This window comes from Heterodontus francisci, chromosome 6, assembly GCF_036365525.1.
Source record: "Heterodontus francisci isolate sHetFra1 chromosome 6, sHetFra1.hap1, whole genome shotgun sequence".
Classification (NCBI taxonomy): domain Eukaryota; kingdom Metazoa; phylum Chordata; class Chondrichthyes; order Heterodontiformes; family Heterodontidae; genus Heterodontus; species Heterodontus francisci.
The window spans coordinates 18,106,280-18,122,708 of NC_090376.1; the positions used below are offsets into that span (position 1 = coordinate 18,106,280).

The 16,429-nt window shown below is 45.7% G+C and overlaps 1 protein-coding gene across 3 annotated transcripts in view; it reads left to right on the forward strand.

The window, feature by feature from the left end:
• LOC137371158 (interleukin-5 receptor subunit alpha-like) overlaps window positions 1-16,429 on the forward strand; it is a 69,330-nt gene that overhangs the window by 19,557 nt on the left and 33,344 nt on the right. The window lies entirely within an intron of this gene.

Consider the following 16,429-nt stretch of genomic DNA (forward strand, 5'->3'; position numbering starts at 1 on the left):
AGTAACTGACTCTTACACCCTGGGAAAAAGCTTCTGACTATCCACTCTGTCCATGCCGCTCATCACTTTGGAAACCTCTATCACGTCGCCCCTCCACCTCCGTCTTCCAGTGAAAACAATCCGAGTTTTTCCAACCTCTCCTCATGGCTAATGCCCTCCAGACCAGGCAACATCCTGGTAAACCTCCTCTGTACCCTCTCCAAAGCTTCCACATCCTTCTGGTAGTGTGGTGACCAGAATTGCACGCAATATTCTAAGTGTGGCCTAACTAAGGTTCTATACAGCTGCAACATGACTTGCCAATTTTTATACTCTATGCCCCGACCAATGAAGGCAAGCATGCCGTATGCCTTCTTGACTACCTTATCCACCTGCGTTGCCACTTTCAGTGACCTGTGACCTGTACGCCCAGATCTCTCTGCCTGTCAATACTCCTAAGGGTTCTGCCATTTACTGTATACCTCCCACCTGCATTAGACCTTCCAAAATGCATTACCTCACATTTGTCCGGATTAGACTCCATCTGCCATTTCTCCGCCCAAGTCTCCAACCGATCTATATCCTGCTGTATCCTCTGACAATCCTCAACACTATCCGCAACTCCACCAACCTTTGTGTCGTCCGCAAACTTACTAATCAGACCAGCTACATTTTCCTCCAAATCATTTATATAAACGACAAAGAGCAAAGGTCCCAGCACTGATCCCTGTGGAACACCACTAGTCACATCCCTCCATTCAGAAAAACACCCATCCACTGCTACCCTCTGTCTTCTATGACCGACCCAGTTCTGTATCCATCTTGCCAGCTCACCTCTGATCCCGTGTGACTTCACCTTTTGTACCAGTCTGCCATGCGGGACCTTGTCAAAGGCTTTACTAAAGTCCATATAGATAACATCCACTGCCCTTCCTTCATCAATCATCTTCGTCACTTCCTCAAAAAACTCAAATCAAATTAGTAAGACACGACCTTCCCTTCACAAAACCATGCTGTCTCTCGCTAATAAGTTTGTTTGTTTCCAAATGGGAGTAAATCCCGTCCTGAATAATCCTCTCTAATAGTTTCCCTACCACTGACGTAAGGCTCACCGGCCTATAATTTCCTGGATTATCCTTGCCACCCTTCTTAAACAAAGGCACAACATTGGCTATTCTCCAGTCCTCTGGGACCTCACCTGTCGCCAATGAGGAGGCAAAGATTTCTGTCAAGGCCCCAGCAATTTCTTCCCTTGCCTCCCTCAGTATTCTAGGGTAGATCCCATTAGGCCCTGGGGACTTATCTACCTTAATGCTTTGCAAGACACCCAACACCTCCTTTTTGATAATGAGATGACTGAGACTATCTGCACTCCCTTCCCTAGGCTCATCATCCACCAAGTCCTTCTCTTTGGTGAATACTGATGCAAAGTACTCATTTAGCACCTCGCCCATTTCCTCTGGCTCCACGCATAGATTCCCATCTCTGTCCTTGAGTAGGCCAACCCTTTCCCTGGTTACCCTCTTGCTCTTTATATAGGTATAAAAAGCCTTGGGATTTTCCTTAATCCTGTTTGTCAATGACTTTTCATGACCCCTTTTAGCCCTCCTAATTCCTTGCTTAAGTTCCTTCCTACTGTCTTTATATTCCTCAAGTGCTTCATCTGTTCCTAGCCTTCCAGCCCTTACAAATGCTTCCTTTTTCTTTTTGACTAGGCTCACAATATCCCGTGTTATCCAAGCTTCCCGAAACTTACCAAACTTGTCTTTCTTCCTCACAGGAACATGCTGGTCCTGGATTCTAATCAGCTGACATTTGAAAGACTCCCACATGTCAGATGTCGATTTACCCTCAAACAGCCGCCCCCAATTTAAATTCTTCAGTTGCTGCCTAATATTGTTAGAATTAGCCTTCCCCCAATTTAGCACCTTCACCCGAGGACTACTCTTATCCTTATCCACAAGTACCTTAAAATTTATGGAATTATGGTCACTGCTCCTGAAATGCTCCTGAAATGGGCAAATGGGCTCATACCGCAATACCAGGTCCAGAATGGCCCCATCCCTAGTTGGACTATCTACATACTGTTTCAAGAAGCCCTCCTGGATGCTCCTCACAAATTCTGCCCCATCCAAGCCCCTAGCACTAAGTGAGTCCCAGTCAATATTGGGGAAGTTAAAATCACCCACCACCACAACCCTGTTACCTTTACATCTTTCCAAAATCTGTCTACATATCTGCTCCTCTATCTCCCGCTGGCTGTTGGGAGGCCTGTAGTAAACCCCCAACATCGTGACTGCACCCTTCCTATTCCTGAGCTCCATCCATATTGCCTCGCTGCATGAACCCTCTGAGGTGTCCTTCCACAGTACAGTTGTGATATTCTCCTTAACCAGTAATGCAACTCCCCCACCCCTTTTACATCCCCCTCTATCCCGCCTGAAGCTTCTGAAGCCTGGAACATTTAACTGCCAATCCTGCCCTTCCCTCAACCAAGTCTCTGTAATAGCAACAACACCATATTTCCAAGTACTAATCCAAGCTCTAAGTTCATCTGCCTTACCTGTTATACTTCTCGCATTGAAATAAATGCACTTCAGAACACCAGTCCCGCTGTGCTCAGCAACATCTCCCTGCCTGCTCTTCCTCTTAGTCCTACTGGCCTTATTTACTATGTCCTCCTCATTTATTTCACTAGCTGTCCTACTGCTTTGGTTCCCACCCCCCTGCCACACCAGTTTAAACCCTCCCGAGTGACGCTAGCAAACCTTGCAGCCAGGATATTTGTGCCCTTCCAGTTTAGATCCAACCCATTCTTCTTGTACAGGTCCCATCTGTCCCTGAAGAGATCCCAATGGTTCAGATATCTGAAACCCTCCCTTCTACACCAGCTGCTCAGCCACGTGTTTAGCTGCACTATCTTCCTATTTCTAGCCTCACTGGCACGTGGCACAGGGAGTAATCCCGAGATTACAACCCTAGAGGTCCTGTTTTTTAACTTACTACCTAACTCCCTAAACTGCCCCTGCAGGACCTCATCACTCTTCCTGCCTATATCATTGGTACCGATGTGTACCACAACCTCTGGCTGTTCACCCTCCCCCTTCAGAATGCCCTCTGTCCGTTCAGAGACATCCTTGACCCTGGCACCAGGGAGGCAACGTACCATCCTGGAGTCTCTTTTACGTCCACAGAAGCGCCTATCTGTGCCCCTGACTATAGAGTCCCCTATAACTATTGCTCTTCTGCGCTTTGTCCCTCCCTGCTGAACAACAGTGCCAGCCGTGGTGCCACTGCTCTGGCTGCTGCTGTTGTTTTCCCCTGATAGGCCATCCCCCCAACAGTATCCAAAACGGTATACTTGTTAGAGAGGGGGATAGCCACAGGGGATTCCTGCACTGACTGCCTGCCCCTTCTAGCGGTCACCCATCTATCTGCTTGCACCTTGGGTGTAACCACTTCTCTAAAACTCCTGTCTATGACGCTTTCTGCCACCTGCATGCTCCTAAGTGCATCCAGTTGCCGCTCAAACTGATCCATGCGGTCTGTGAGGAGCTGCAACTGGGTACACTTCCTGCAGATGTAGTCGCCCGGAACGCTGGAAGCGTCACGGACCTCCCACATCTCACAGGTGAAGCACTTCACCCCTTTAACTGTCATTTCTAGCACTAATTAGTTAATTAATATAAAATAAATAAATACTTATTAAATCCTTACTAAATTATGATACACTTAACTATATGGTCCCTAGTGCTAAATTTCTACTATAAATACTAAATGCTAACTAAATACAGTCATCTCCTCCCTCTGGTTTAGTTACTCTACTTATTAATTAGTTAATTAAGGGTTTTAATCAATTTTTATCAGTTTTATTTTCAAATTCGGTACAGATTCCCTACCAGCCAATCAGGTCACTTTTTCATTTTTTTTTCCCCACCCGAGGTAACTTACCGCTCTGGAACTCCGCCCTCCGAGAATCCCCGAGGTAAGTTTTTTATACTTACCGCTCTGGAACTCCGCCCTCCGAGTCTGCTCCGAGAATCCCCGAGGTAAGTTTTTTATACTTACCGCTCTGGAATTCCGCCCTCCGAGAATCTCCAAGGTAAGTTTTTTTTATACTTACCGGTCTGGAACTCCGCCCTCCGAGTCTGCTCCGAGAATCCCCAAGGTAAGTTTTTTATACTTACCGCTCTGGAACTCCACCCTCTGAGTCTGCTCCGAGAATCCCCGCGGTACGTTTTTTATACTTACCGCTCTGGAACTCCGCCCTCAGAGTCTGCTCCGAGAATCCCCGAGGTAAGTTTTTTATACTTACCGCTCTGGAACTCCGCCCTCCGAGACTCTCCGAGGTAAGTTTTTTTTTATACTTACCGGTCTGGAACTCCGCCCTCCGAGTCTGCTCCGAGAATCCCCGAGGTAAGTTTTTTTTTTATACTGACCGCTCTGGAACTCCGCCCTCAGAGTCTGCTCCGAGAATCCCCGAGGTAAGTTTTTTATACTTACCGCTCTGGAACTCCGCCCTCCGAGACTCTCCGAGGTAAGTTTTTTTTTATACTTACCGCTCTGGAACTCCGCCCTCCGAGACTCTCCGAGGTAAGTTTTTTTTTATACTTACCGGTCTGGAACTCCGCCCTCCGAGACTGCTCCGCGAATCCCCGAGGTAAGTTTTTTTTTTATACTTACCGGTCTGGAACTCCGCCCTCCGAGTCTGCTCCGAGAATCCCCGAGGTAAGTTTTTTATACTTACCGCTCTGGAACTCCGCCCTCAGAGTCTGCTCCGAGAATCCCCGAGGTAAGTTTTTTATACTGACCGCTCTGGAACTCCGCCCTCAGAGTCTGCTCCGAGAATCCCCGAGGTAGGTTTTTTATACTGACCGCTCTGGAATTCCGCCCTCCGAGTCTGCTCCGAGAATCCCCGAGGTCAGTTTTTTTTTATACTTACCAGTCTGGAACTCCGCCCTCCGAGTCTGCTCCGAGAATCCCCGAGGTAAGTTTTTTTTATACTTACCGGTCTGGAACTCCACCCTCCGAGTCTGCAATGGTAATGCTGTTGAATGTCAAGGGGAGATGGTTAGATTCTCTCTTGTTGGAGATGGTCATTGCCTGGCACTTGTGTGGCACGAATGTTACTTGCCACTTATCAGCCCAAGCCTGGATATTGTCCAGGTCTTGCTGCATTTCTACATGGACTGCTTCAGTATCTGAGGATTCACGAATGGTGCTGAACATTGTGCAATCATCAACGAACATCCCCACTTCTGACCTTATGGTTGAAGGAAGGTCATTGATGAAGCAGCTGAAGATGGTTGCGCCTAGGACACTACCCTGAGGAACTCCTGCAGTAATGTCCTGGAGCTCAGATGATTGACCTCCAACAACCACAACCATCTTCCTTTGTGCAAGGTATGACTCCAGCCAGCGTAGGGTTTTCCCCCCGATTCCCATTGACCTCAGTTTTGCTAGGGCTCCTTGATGCCATACTCGGTCAAATGCTGCCTTGATGTCAAGGGCAGTCATTCTCACCTCATCTCTTGAGTTCAGCTCTTTTGTCCATGTTTGAACCAAGGCTGTAATGAGGTCAGGAGCTGAGTGGCCCTGGCGGATCCCAAACTGAGCGTCACTGAGCAGGTTATTGCTAAGCAAGTGCCGCTTGATGGCACTGTTGATGACATCTTCCATCACTTTACTGATGATTGAGAGTAGACTGATGGGGCGGTAATTGGCCGGGTTGGACTTGTCCTGCTTTTTGTGTACAGGACATACCTGTTTGGTTATTCAAGCTGAGCTGCTCACTCAGTGGAGTCGGTTTTGATTGAATGCACTTTTACTCAACTTTTCGCATTCATCATTATCTCCTGTAATGTTGGGACAGTTTAAATTTCTAGATGTTGCCATTATGTGGCGTACTGTCAATGTCTGTATGCTGTGAATTGCATCGTTCCTGTAAGTGTATTGTTTTGAACTGATGGCAACATAATGATCAATGTTATTTCAGCCCAACTTCCATGTGCAGTCTTCACTCTGTTGCAATGAGACTGTCGCATTGATGTGTAATATTGCAAAGATTTTGCATATGCATGAAATTGTACGTCACATCTCAGTTGTCCAACACAGTTTGGATATTAAAATTGTCCAATGCAAACTTATTGTGTTCAGTTTTCAAATGTATAAAGGGACAAAGGCAGTCATTTGCAATATATAGACAAACTCTTTGGGGACAGGACACACCAGACCCACAGTATCTACAGATTCCCAATGAACAACAGGCTATGGTTCTATTGTCCAACCTGATCAGTAGTTAACCTTGAATGAACTCACCCAATATATACTTAACAAAATAATGTGTATTTCACATGGTCTAATGCAAGCATTCTTATAAAACAGTGCATCCTCTGGCTTGCTTTGAAGAGTACCATGGAAGATTGGTCTTTCATCAGAGATTCATAGAATGTTTACACCACAGAAGGAGGCCATTCAGCCCATTGAGCCATGCTGGCTCTCTGCAAGAGCAATCCAGCTAGTCCCTCTCCCCGTAGCCTTGCAAGTCCTTACTTTTTTCTCTTTAAGTACTTACCCAATTCCTTTTTGAAAGCCACGATTGAATCTGCCTTCATCACCCTTTAGACAATGCATTCCAGATCATATTCGATAAACTGAATCATAAAATAATTAAAACAGCACAGTGCCCCCAGAATACAGTCTCTGCCTGTCACACTTTTTTTTCCTAATAACTATGCAATAAGTGACAGATTCAAATTTGTGTATTGAACGTCAATAAAAGAAAACAAACTGATGTTAGTTAGCTGTTTCAAAGCGCTGTCTATATTAGTGCCATACCCCCCTTTTTCCATATAACCCAGCAAATTAGTTCTCTTCAAGTGCATGTACACTTGCCTTTTGAAAGTTCCTATGGAATCTGAGTCCACTGTCTTTACAGGTAGTGCATTCCTGATCATCATAATCATTTGTGTGAAAAAAAATTGCCTCATTTCCCCTCTCATTCCTTTGCCAATTATTTTAAACCTATGACCTCTGGACACTGACCATTTGCAAGAGGAAACAGTTCCTCCCTATTTGCTCTGTCAAAAACCCTTTAAAATTTTGAATACCTCCATTAGGTCTCCAGTTAACCTACTCTGCTCTAAAGGAGAGCAGTCCCAGCTTCTCCAGTCTCTGCACATAACTGAAGTCCCTCATCTCTGCTGTTAGCCTGGTAAACGTCCTCTGCACTCTCTCCAAGGCCTTGACATCCTTCCTAAAGTGTGGTGCATGGAATTGTATACGATAATCCAACTGAGGCCTAACCAGTGATTTATAAAGTTTTAGCATAACTTCTTTGTTTTTTTATTCAATACCCATATTTACAAAGCCATGTATCCCATATACTTTCTTAACTGCCTCTTCTACTTGCCCTGCCATTTTAAAGGATTTATGAATATGCACCCTAGGTCCCTTTGTTCTTTGACTCCCTCCCACTTAGATTATACTGCCTCTCTACATTGTTCCTCCCAAAGTATATCAGTTCAGATTTATCTGCATTGCACCTGCCCATTTCACCAGGCGGGTCTATATCCTCCTGAAGTCTATTATTATTCTGCTTGCTATATATTTACTATTTTGCCAAGTTTAGTATTAGCCACAAATGTCTAAATTGTACTCTCTAAACTTTAGTCCAGGTCATTTTTATATACCAAGAAAAGCAATGGTCCGAATATTGACTTCTGGGAGACCCCACTGCATACTTCTCCGCAATTAAAAAAACATCCATTTACCTAGAATGTCAATTCTTTGTTTGGACTATCTATTACTGCTAGCTAACTGGGCTGGTCAGTAGAAGTGATGGGATTCATGATGGTATGAAGAACAAAGAACAGTACAGCACAGGAACAGGCCATTCGGCCCTCCAAGCCTGCGCCGTATATTGGCATCCTTCCATCTACAAAAGATGATGGATATGCAGCAAACAATGCATCTAGGTGGGGTGTCTTCTCTTGGTACATCGTTGCTGATGGCTGTGAAGGCCAATCCTTGAGAGGCAGATTCTGCCACAAGGGCTGCATGTGAAGTAAAGGCCAGCTCGAGTCTGCAAATAAAACTCGACCCGAGTCCGACAGAACCACATCTGATCCGAGCCCGACCCAGCCCGAGTCCTTTCATTTTTTCCCGCGCCCGACCCGACCTGACCTGACGACCATCAGTTAACCTAGCTTCCGTTTTTCATTTTGTTGCTTATCTGCACAAGCTTAAAAAAACTGTAACTGAACAACCTTTCTCATCCAAAAAGTACATTAACATTGGAGCCACTTACCGGAAGTGATGATAGAGCGTGTCCAACTCGGCCCGACCCGACCGCCAGACCCGGAAGTGTGACCCGACCTGACCCAAACCCGACACATGTCATCAGGTCCCATCGAGTTCAGGTCGGGTAGCCATGCTCTAATGTGAAGCTGCCAAATGACCCTGCGAGTTGTTGTTTTTGATGTTGGCACCTGTAGTCTAGCTGCTGTAGCAACTGGTTATCGTGACAGTGCACACCAGTCCACAGGATGTGACGCCATTTCCCTCTTTTGCCAGCTAGTGGCTCCCAAGTGCAATAGTCGACATTTAGGTAGGGCCGTCATGTCATGCTTGCAAGCATCCTTGTAGCGCAGATTTGGGCACCCCTCCACTGGTCACCTGGCTCCGGCTACCTCACCAGACAGAAGCTCCTCGGGTATGCGACTGTATTCCATCTTGGATCCATCGGCGTCACCTCTGTTTGATTAGTGCCAACATACTTGGGAGCTCTGCCTTTGAGAGTGCCACATTTGTGATTTTGTCCTGCCAGGATATACCCATAATGTGCTGCAGATGTGAAGATGGAAATTATTGAGCTTCTTTTCCTGGTAGCTGTAAGTCACCCCTGTTTCACAGCCATACAGCAAGCTACTGAGAAGACAGGCCTTATAAGCCATCAGCTTCGTCCTAAGGGTCAGCTTTGTGTTATCCCATGCGCATTTCACAAGTCAGCCCAAGGTGGTTAATGCTTTCCCGATGTGTGCTCTGCATCAAGGGACAGATTGTCAGTCACACTGGACCCAAGGTAGCAGAATTTGCTAACCACTTCCAGTGAGGTGTTATTTAGCGTTATCAGGAGTGGAGATGCAACAGCTTGTCGCATGACCATGGTTTTCTTGACCCTTATAGTCAAGGAGAACAAATTACAAGTACGGGAGTGACAGTCCATGAGTCTTTGTAATTGAGTTTCCGTGAGTGACTAGTGCAGCATCTTCAGCGTAGAGAAATTCTCTGATCAGGAAGTGATGTGTTTTTGTCTTCACTTTCAGCCTTACTAGATTGTAAAGCTTGCCATCTGACCTAGTGTGTGAGTAGACTCCTTCCATATCTGCAGGGAAGGCGAAGGTTAGGAGTATGGAGAAGAAGATGTCAAACAGAGTGGGGACTAGGACACAACCCTGTTTAACTCCATTCTTCACTCCGAAACTGTTGGAAGTGGAGCCATCAAACTGTACAGTGCAGTGAATATTGTCATGGAAAGAGTGGCTGAGACTGAGGAGCTTCAGTGCATAGCCAATTTCCCCCCAAATTTTGGGGAGCCCTACTCTGCTGACGGTGTCGAATGCCTTAGTGAGATCTACAAAAGTAAGGTAAAGGGGTATAACTCTGTTCCCTACACTTGTAGCTGGTGTATGGAGAAGACCATGTCCGCGGTTGATCTGCTGGCACAGAAACCGCACAGTGCTTCCGGGTACACTCGGTCTGCAAGTAAATGGAGTCGTTTAAGTATGAGCCTAGCAAAAGCCTTCCTTGTGATGATAAGGAGTGAGATGCCTCTGTAGTTGTTGCAGTGTCCTCTGTTGCCTTTGTTTTTGTATGGTATGATGATTTTGGTATCACGCACCTCCTGTGGAACAGAGCCTACTTTCCAGCAGGGATGTCATAAAGGTGTGATTCATGGTGGAGTTAGCCATTTTTCTCCTAGTGAAGGCTCTGACATTGGTTCCTTTTCTCTCAATGCAACATCTTTCTTGTTTCTGGATTCTTTGCAGACAAAATGCAGTGAGCTTCCTGCTATTCATTATTTCTTTTAATTAAGGTCATTTAAGGGTCACCTTGAAGTACATATGTCAAATCAGTTGTGGGTGCAAGCACTCCCACACCTCTAAACCCCCAACCGCATTGGCTGCACTTCTCACAACTTGCCTTGCCTCCTTCTCTAGCTGTCCCTCCTGTGGCCTGCCCTGTTTGCAAATTCTGCGCCATCGTTTCCTGTAGGACAGACAAATGTTCATTATTTGTCTGTCACAGACTGCTAGATGGGACAACTGCTTGAGAAGTCTCATGATTTCACTTAAGGAATTCCCCCTGATGTTGTGAGGTTTCAATGAGCCTGCCGGATGCTATGTTCACTTAATTGATGTCTTCCTGCTGATGTCACTATGGATCATTTAGCACATGGGACTCGATCTGTGAATGAATTGTTAGGGTATATATCGGTCCACTGGCTGAAAGATACAAAAAATAATTCAACTACAGCTCACTCATCCATCATCTCCTGCTTGCCCACATCGACTATCTTCTCATCCTCCAGCGCAAGATAGTTCCCCTTTCTTTGCAGACATGTAGATGACCTCATTTGGAATACAGTGGTGTAGCACAGAAATAATTAGAATTTCTCTATCCCTGTTTTTTAAAAATTATCTCACCTCATTCACACCCATGAGCGGAAAAGTATTTTCATCTGTTGAGCTTCAGAACAGGACAAAAAGTTACATCTAAAAGATGAGTTATTGCCATGGAGCATGTTTGCCTCTTACTTCACTGGTATATGTGCCAACCACACGAGAATAGCTCAAGCTAGCAAACATTTTCATGCAAAGTCTTGTGTAGGTTGTGAATAATATCAAGTAGAAGTGATCTATTTCAAGTAATCTAAATTGAATGTTCTTTAACTGCTAACATAATGGGGACCCAATAGCCTTGCAATACATAGCTGGTAAAGTCCTGTTCATTTTACGCCTTGCATGCCCACCCTAACTAACTCTCCATCCTGTAGTGCAAGGCTTTGCAATTCCCCACCTCCTGTACAAATGCCTCCATGGGCTCTAATCTCCTTCAGTCTTCCATTCTGACTCAAATAACCCTAATGCTTTGAACTAATTATACAGTGAAGAACAATTCACTCCTCTGCAGCAGAACTGATAATTGGAATTGCAAATTTGGGCTTATCTTTTGAAAACTTAAGTCCCTTCTTGTGGGAAAAATATATTTGAAGGTGATAATGCATTTCTGAAACAGTAATTTTTGAGCCTTGCTTTAATCCAAAAGACAGCACCTCCAACAGTGTAAGATTATGTTAGTACTGTAGTGTCAGTGCAGATTATAGGCTGAAGCCTCTCGAGCAGGGCTTTGAACCAATGGCCATCAGACTCAGCGGTAAGAGCACTCCAGCTGAGCCAAGGCTGATATTTGGAGAGCAGGAATGAAAACGAGATGAAAAAAAGAGAGCAAATGAGTGTAAAAAGAAAATAAGGAGATGGAATTAGAGGGGAGAGATGGTGTTAAAGAAGTAAACTAGGGAATGAGAGATGGAGAGGAATGGGAAGCAAAGAGAAGGCATGGCAGAGGTACTAAGGTAGATTGTGACGAGAGAATGAGAGAAGAGGGGAGAATAAGGCAGATGAAAGCAGAAAAAATGTCAAGTAAACATTTGGAAATAATGCTGGTCATAGGTCGCTCTGAGGGGCTGTCAGATTTCTTGTATGGTTGTTCTTACAGTCAGTGTGAAACTCTGACTGTACTACATTTAAATTTGTGGTTCTCTGTCATTGTGCAATTTGTTTTGCTGATTTCTGACCCAAAGTTGAGCATCCACCTGTCACAATGATAACTGAGTGTTATGTGGACTTGCATTTTTTTTAATTTTTATTTATTTAGAGATACAGCACTGAAACAGGCCCTTCGGCCCACCGAGTCTGTGCCGACCATCAACCACCCATTTATACTAATCCTACACTAATTCCATATTCCTACCACATCCCCACCTATCCCTATATTTCCCTACCATATTCCTACCTATACTAGGGGCAATTTATAATGGCCAATTTACCTATCAACCTGCAAGTCTTTGGCATGTGGGAGGAAACCGGAGCACCCGGAGGAAACCCACGCAGACACAGGGAGAACTTGCAAACTCCACACAGGCAGTACCCAGAATTGAACCCGGGTCGCTGGAGCTGTGAGGCTGTGGTGCTAACCACTGCGCCACTGTGCCGCATATTAGATACAATACGGTACTTGCTGCACCAGTGTTTTTTTAATTCGTTCCTGGGATATGGGTGTCGCTGGCCAGGCCAGCATTTATTGCCCATCCCTAATTGCCCTTGAGAAGGTGGTGGTGAGTTGCCTTCTTGAACTGCTGCAGTCCATGTGGAGTAGGTATACCAACAGTGCTGTTAGGAAGGGAGTTCCAGGATTCTGACCGAGCGACAGTGAAGGAACGGTGATATAATTCCAAGTCAGGATGGTGTGTGGCTTGGACCGGAACTTGCAGGTGATGGTGTTCCCATGCCTCTGCTGCCCTTGTCCTTCTAGGTGGTAGAGGCCGGGGGCTTGGAAGGTGCTGTCAAAGGAGCCTTGGAGCTTTGCTACAATGCATCTTGTAGTTAGGAAGTCATCTTCTCTGGACGGTCAAGTGGTTAGATAATTTATTTTGAAGGGCTGCATCTGAGAGTAAAGATGGCTGAATAAAGTCTGTGAAGCAAAGTTCAGTCTCAGTCTTGCTAAGTATCATTATTTGAGGATCCAACACCACCATGCATTGTGGTTTTACAGTTCCCTCAGGAGTACCTAGTCATCCTATAGGTAACCAAAAAATAAAATACTGCAGTGATTGAGAATCTGAAACAAAAGCAGAAAGTGATGGGAAAAAAAGACAAATCAGTTTGCATCTGTGAAAACATTTCAGGTTGACCCAGGATTAAAACCGACCCCAAGATAGTGGAGTCCTGAAGTCGGGCTTAAATCTACAGCCTTCTAACTCTGAGATGCTAATGCCTGCACTGAACCAAGCTGGCATATGAAGAGCATTAGGAAGAACACAAGAAATAGGAGCAGAAGTAGACCATGTGGCCCATCGAGCCTGCTCCGCCATTCAATATGGTCATGGCTGATCTTGGGCATCAGTTCCACTTTCCTGCCTACTCCCATATCCCCTGGTCCCCTGCGAGACCAAAAATTTATCTATCCCAGCCTTAAATGTATTCAAAGATGAAGTATCCACAATCCTCTGGGGTAGAGAATTCCAAAGATTTGCAATCTTTTGAGTGAAGTAATTTCTCCTCATCTCAGTCCTGAATGATCAGCCTCTTATCCTGAGACTGTGCCCTCGTGTTCTGGATTCCCTGACCAGCAGAAACAATCTCTCAGCTTCTACCCTATCAGGCCCTTTCAGAATCTTGTACGTCTCAATTAGATTACCTCTTATCCTTCTAAACTACAGAGAATATAGGCCCAATTTACTCAGCCTCTCATCATAGGACAACCTCTTCATCCCAGGGACCAATTTAGTAAATCTTCACTGCGTCACCTCCAGTGCAAGTATATCAAGGAGACCAAAACTGCACGCAGTATTCCTGGATATAGTCAAGAGGGCAGATTTAACTTTACACAGATTGTTGGGTAGCATTGGGAAATGGGAGTAGCTTTTACAAGCACTGTCATTGCATTATTAAGGAACGCTATTCATATACCAGCGACAGTACATTATCAAGGGAGACTATTCATATTGCACTGGCAGTACATTATCAAGCTAAAACTACACTTGGAGAAGTTTTGGGTCACTTGCTGGCCTTTGCTGGAAGTAACACTGCTCTGAACTCCTTTTGCCTTTGGTCTTTAAAACATGTAAAGAATCCCTTTTAGCTGCAAGAGAGAAACAATCTTATCTCACTGCAAAGAGTCAGTTTTATCACCATGGTATGTATTCTGTGATGCACTTATGAATGGCTTGGGTATGTAACTGCTCAGATTGGTCTGGCCTGTTTCATATGTCATGCATCAACTTAAAATACTTAGGTAAGAGCCATTGGAGTTTGAAGGTCCCATCATTAGTTTCTTCCAAGTTGGAGACAATCCCCAGCTCCAAAGAAAATGGTGCTAATAACAACAGATTCAAATTTTTGCCCTGCAGAACACTGTCACACAATGGTTTTTGTGACCACTGTGTAAAGTTAGTCCGGCAGTTTCCACATTTATTTCTGTTCAATGCTTCCTCTTTATCTCTTATGTGATAAGTCACTTGGTTAGCTGTGGTTCAGTGAGTGGTATTCTCATCTCTGAGTCAGAGACATGTGCACAAAATCTAGGCTGGCACTCCAGTGAGATCAATGAAAGCAACATAGAGGGGCATCTGTTGTTCACGGCATTTCTCCTGTAGCTGGTGAAGGGAGAACAGCATGTCAATGGTGGATCTCTCTGCTCGAAAGCCACACTGTGCCTCAGGATAGACCCACTCAGCCAGCTTCTGGAGCCTGTTTAAAGCGACTCGAGCAAAGACTTTCCCCACTATGCTGAGCAGGGAGATTCCACGGTAGTTGTTGCAGTCACCGCGGTCACCTTTGTTCTTATAGAGGGTGATGACATTGGCATCGCGCATGTCTTGTGGTACTGCTCCCTCATCCCAGCACAGACTTCGTGCAGAGCTGAAAGTATAACAGGCTTGGCACTCTTGATGATTTCAGGGGTAATGCTGTCCTTCCCAGGGGCTTTTCCGCTGGCTAGAGAATCAATGGCATCACTGAGTTCCGATTTTGTTGGCTGTACGTCCAGCTCATCCATGACTGGCAGAGACAGGGTTGCATTGAGGGCAGTCTCAGTGACAACATTTTCCCTGGAGTGCAGTTCTAGGTAGTGCTCCACCCAGCGGTCCATTTGCTTGCGTTGGTCAGTGATTGTGTCCCCTGATTTAGATTTGAGGGGGGCAATCTTCTTGACGGTTGGCCCAAAAGCTCTCTTAATGCCATCATACATCCCTCTGATATTTCCTGTGTCAGAGGCCAGCTGAATATGACTGCATAGGCGTTGCCAGTAGTCATTTGCACAGCGCCTGGCTGTTCTTTGTGCAGCACTTCTGGCTGCTTTAAGTGCTACGGATGTTAACTCGCTAGGGGCTTTCTTGTAGTCCAGCAGTGCAATGCGCTTAGCGGCTATGACAGGTTCCAGCTCTTCAATGTGAGGTTGAAACCAGTCTGTATTCCGCTTCACACAATTTCCATAGGTGGTCATTGCTGAGTCATAGATGGCATCTCTAATGTGGGCCCACTTGGTCTCTGCATCTCCTGTGGGAGTGTTTTGGAGGGCTTTTTCAAGTGAATTTAGAAACTTGCGTGACAGCTGTGGATGAGAAATTCTGCTAGTGTTGACGCGCGGGCGGCCCTCCTGCTTGGAGTGATGCAGCTTCGTTGGTTTGAGGCTAACCTTGCTGCACACCAGGGAGTGGTCGGTGTCGCAGTCCGCACTGTGGAAGCTGCGTGTCATTTGAACATTGTTTAAAGAGGCTCGCCTTGTGACGATGAGGTCCAGCTTGTTCCAACGACGCGATCTTGGGTGCCTCCAAGAAACCTGGTGACAGGGTTTGGTGTGAAAGAATGAGTTGGTGATGCAGAGGTTATGATAGGTACACAACTGAAGCAGTCTCTGTCCATTCTCATTCATCCTTCCAAAGCCATAGCGCCCAAGGCAGGTGGGCCATGAGTCATGGTCGGCCCCAACCCTGTATGAAAGGCACAATTCAGCATAGCGACGCCTCATCAGACGCCTTTCCAATCCAGAGCGGCATGAAAAAGGGCTGTGTTCTTGCACCTACACTGTTTGGGATCTTCTTCTCCTTGCTGCTCTCACATGCATTTAAGTCCTCAGAAGAAGGAATTTTCCTCCACACAAAATCAGGTGGCAGGTTGTTCAACCTTGCCCATCTAAAAGCGAAGACCAAAGTACGGAAAGTCCTCATCAGGGAACCCCTCTTTGCTGACGATGCTGCATGAACATCCCACACAGAAGAGTGTCTGCAGAGACTCTTCGACAGGTTTGCGGCTGCCTGCAATGAATTTGGCCTAACCATCAGCCTCAAGAAAATTAACATCATGGGACAGGACGTCAGAAATGCCCCATCTATCAATATTGGCGACCACATTCTCGAAGTGGTTCACGAGTTCACCTACCTAGGCTCAACTATCACCAGTAACCTGTCTCTTGATGCAGAATTAAACAAACGCCTGGGAAAGGTTTCCTCTGCTATGTCCAGACTGGCCAAGAGAGTGTGGGAAAATGGCGCACTGACACAGAACACAAAAGTCCAACTGTATCAAGCCTGTGTCCTCAGTACCTTGCTCTACGGCAGTGAGGCCTGGACAACGTACGTCAGCCAAGAGCGACGTCTCAATTCATTCCA